Below are 3,983 nucleotides of genomic sequence, written 5' to 3'. Positions count from 1 at the left end.
CCTCCCTGGGCCACCCAAGAGGAGATGTGGGATATTGCCTTAAATGCAAGGTTTTGCCCATGGGAAGCAGCACGCTCTGGGTTCCCAGCCTGTCACAGAGCTGGGGCAGCCAAAGCTCACAGCCAGGAGCATTTGCATCCACTTCCCCTTGAAAAACAACCTAGATGCTCAGCTGGTCTGATAGATCACTGCTAGACCTTCACATCCCAAAGGGAGTCACCAGCTTTCCCCCACCTGCTCCATCCTCTGCTCCCACCACCCAGTCAAGATTGGGTCACACACTGAGGTCCCTCAGCAGACAGGTTGGTTTTCCTCATCAACATTTATGACATTCCACCACCAAACACCAGTGTGTCCTCTTCTAATTAGGTCCCTTAAGGTCAGCTGTGACCCAAAGTGTTGTAAGTTGTGCAAAATCCTGGCATGAAAGAGCAAGATCTCTGAAACCTTTGAATCATTCCAATCTACTCCCAACAAGAAGATCTGGAAACTTGGGAAGGAGACCACACACAGTTCAAAGTGTTATTCACCCTTAGGTGTGTTTTTGCTAAAAAGAGAAGAAAACATTGATTTGCCAGGGAAAAAAAAAAAATAAAGAAAATTTAAAAATAAACTTACTAAAGAATGGCAGAAAATTTGTTATTCACCCTTAGGTGTGTTTTTGCTAAAGAGAGAAGAAAGCATTGATTTGCCAGGGAAAAAAAGTAAAGTAAAAATAAAGTAAAGTAAAGTTAAAAATAAACTTACTAAAGAATGGCAGAATATCCCCCAAAACCAAACCCAACAGACACCACAGGAGGCTTTGGCAGGCAGAGGTGAATGGAACCAAGGCAGGATGCTGCAGGAGGGCACAGCCTGCCTGCCTGCCTGCTCCCACACGTGTCCTTACATTTGCAGCTGCCTCCTGGCTGCCAGAGCAGCATCACCCTGCCTGCAAATCCCTGCAGAGGTTACATCTGCTATAGCCAAGTGATAGGGTGAGAGATGGGGTCCTCTGGGAGAAGATGGGGGGTGAAGGCAGCATCTCTCCATCAGCTGCATCCCTGAGCGTTTCAACTAAAAGACTGGAAGGAAAACACATCAATCTTCATTTGCTCCTCCAAGTGTGATAAAAGAAAAAGGAAGAGAGGACGATTTTTCTTCATCTTTGTTCAGGCACATTTTTCATGGGAAAGGTGAACCCTGTGTTAACAAGGCAGCAACATGCTGAGACCAGGCTGGAGCCTTCAGCCTCCCACCAGACAGCACAGCCTCATTTCTCAGCCCGACTGGAGCAGCAGTGCCAGGGAGCAGAGGGTGCCCTTCAGACCCCCTTTTTCATATGAATTTAAGAAAATAAAAATCAAATCCAAATTTTACATCTTCTTTAAGCTGCAGAAGCCACCCGAGGACCCCCGGGCTCGCTCTGCACTGCCTGGGGGCAAACACCCCTGAGTTCTGCAGCACATCCCCTGCACACGCTGCTCCCCAGGGCTGATGGAGGGAACACCCATCACTGCCCTGGCTTTCCTGAGTGGCCCCAACCCACAGTGCAGCAGGGGCTTCTCTGCCAGCACATCATGTGGCTTTTATGTCTGAGTTAAAGTTTCAGTCTCAGATCCAAGCTGCACCTCTACATACCCTGGCACAGCACCCCTGCCTGAAACAGGACCAGTTGCCCCATTCCCTGCCCAGCCCCTGTTGACACAAGATTCAAAATACCCTGAAAAAGCAGAACCCAGCTCCTTCAGCAGCTCTCCTTCCTCCTCTGATGCCAGGGGTGTTGGTTTAGCCCCTCTCAGGGCACAGAAATACCATCTCCTCAGCACAGTCATGGCTGTTTACTGCAGAATGGCTCTGTTCACTGCTTCAAATTTAGCTTCCCAAACATGAGTTTAATTGAAGATCTAATACCGGGTGTTAATTGTATATTGCGCAGTAAACGACTGATCATTAAAACATATTAATTGAGGTTTAACAGCTGTGTAATAGATATTACATCTCATACTTATCAGCAAATATGATTTAATAATGAGTTGGGACGGGGTGTGTGGATGGAAGGTGCAGCAGGATCAGCTAAATTGTGGGTTGTTCTTTGTTGTTCATTTCATAGAATTGTTTTGGTTGGAAAAGACATTCAAGATCATCAAGTCCAACTGTTAAAGGAATTGCTGATCTACAGAACCTAAAGATACATTTCCTTAGCATGTTTGGAAAGAAGCTTGGCAATCACCAAGCAACTGCTGAGCTTTGATGGCCTCGGCTGAGGAGCTTAGCTGGACAAGCCCCAAAGATTTTATAGTCTCTATAAAAGGAGAAAGGGTGCAGGGGGACATGGGCAGTTTCCTCCCATAAAGCTGGGGCTGAGCTGCAGGGACTTGGCCCCAGGAATGTGTTTGCACCAACAGCAGCCTGGGGCTCACATCTCCTTGTCCCCACATCACTCCCAGCCACGTCCCCCCCCGCTGAAGCACAGAGCCAGACAGTGCCCAAAGCCATTTGGAGACCTAACAACTCATCCCAGCAGTGAGTTGAATTTTTGATCCCATGGCCCTGACAAACACACAACACTGGCTTAACCCACCGTGCTACTGAACCACAGGCTGCCACATCAAAGGTTATAAAATCTGTGATGTGCACTCTGATCTTTTGTTTTCCCCTTGCCCAAAGGACAGGAAGGGGTTTGATTTCAGCTTTCTAGTGCTTTCATTACCAAGCAGGCATTTGCAGCACACCATATGTTGCTGACACACCAAGCAACCAGCTCAGCACCAGCAGGGCTTGCAGGTGCCCACTGCTGACAGCAAACCCTGCTCAGCTCCACAGGTCCTGAGACACAGAGGAGAGGAGGGGAGGGGAGCACCAAGGTTTCCACATCCCTGGAAATGTTCATGGGCAGTTTGAATGGGGCTTGGAGCAACCTGATCTAGCAGAAGGTGCCCCTGCCCGTGGTTGGAACTAGATAGTCTTTAAGGTCCCTTCCAATCCAAGCCATTCTGTGATGCTATGACCTGGATATGCCAAGGGGAAGAAGACATCACCACTAACACAATGCCACTATTCCTCCTTCTCCAGGATTCTGCCATCCTCCTTCCAGCAATTCTTGCTGTAGCTCCTAGGGAGCATCCTCTGCCTCCCTCTCTCCTCCAGCACTGCACCAAGTACAAGTGACTCATGTCCTCCTCCCCAGCCTCATACCACCTCATCTCTTGGCTCATCCTGCTTTTGATGCCATCAGCTGCCACCCCTGCCCAGGTGGCTGCATCAGCCCCTGTGGTCACCTCCTGCCTCACCAGTGCTCTTGCTTTGCCCTGTGATACCTGGCAGCTTGGGATGCTTTTGAGCTGTCTTTGCCAGGTCTTTTATGGGAAAAAGAGAATCATCCCTTTCCCACGGCCCTGAGATAGGACATGGAGAAACTGGCTTAATCACAAGAAGATTCATATTTCCTAAACATGAAGACATTGCAGAAGGAACCTGCTCCTTGGAGAGGGAGCAAAGTTCTCAGCAGTGGGTTAAAGATCCATCAGGAGCAGGGGACAGACATCACCTTGCCATGGGACCTGGCACCCCCAGGCTTCTGCCATGGCTGCGCTGCCTCCTTCCCCCAGGGTCCTTCTCTCCATCCCAGCACACCCAGCCACAAAGTGTTCCAGGGAGGGACCAACAATTCACCCCATTTTTGTGTCTCACTCAGCACTACAGGAGCTGAACCCTCCGTGTACCTATGGTGTGAAGGAAGCAAATGAGGCTATGATGTCTCCTCATTAAGAGCAATATTCATGCTCCAGTGTTCACAGTCCGTTAATAAGACCTTTTATTAGAGTCTTTTTTCTTTTCCTACCAAGTGGCAGCAGCAGACTGCACAGCACTGCAGGGGACAGAAAAGAAGGTGGTTTTCACCTTCCATCCTTGTATCACTTGTGTACTCTTCAAGAAAAGACTAACTGCTGCGTGCCCACAGCAGCACTGCTGCCTGCACATTGTTCTTAAGTATAGCAATC

This window comes from Chaetura pelagica, unplaced genomic scaffold, assembly GCF_000747805.2.
Source record: "Chaetura pelagica isolate M959 unplaced genomic scaffold, ChaPel_1.0 scaffold275, whole genome shotgun sequence".
Classification (NCBI taxonomy): Eukaryota; Metazoa; Chordata; class Aves; order Apodiformes; family Apodidae; genus Chaetura; species Chaetura pelagica.
Note: the sequence above shows the minus strand (reverse complement) of the source record.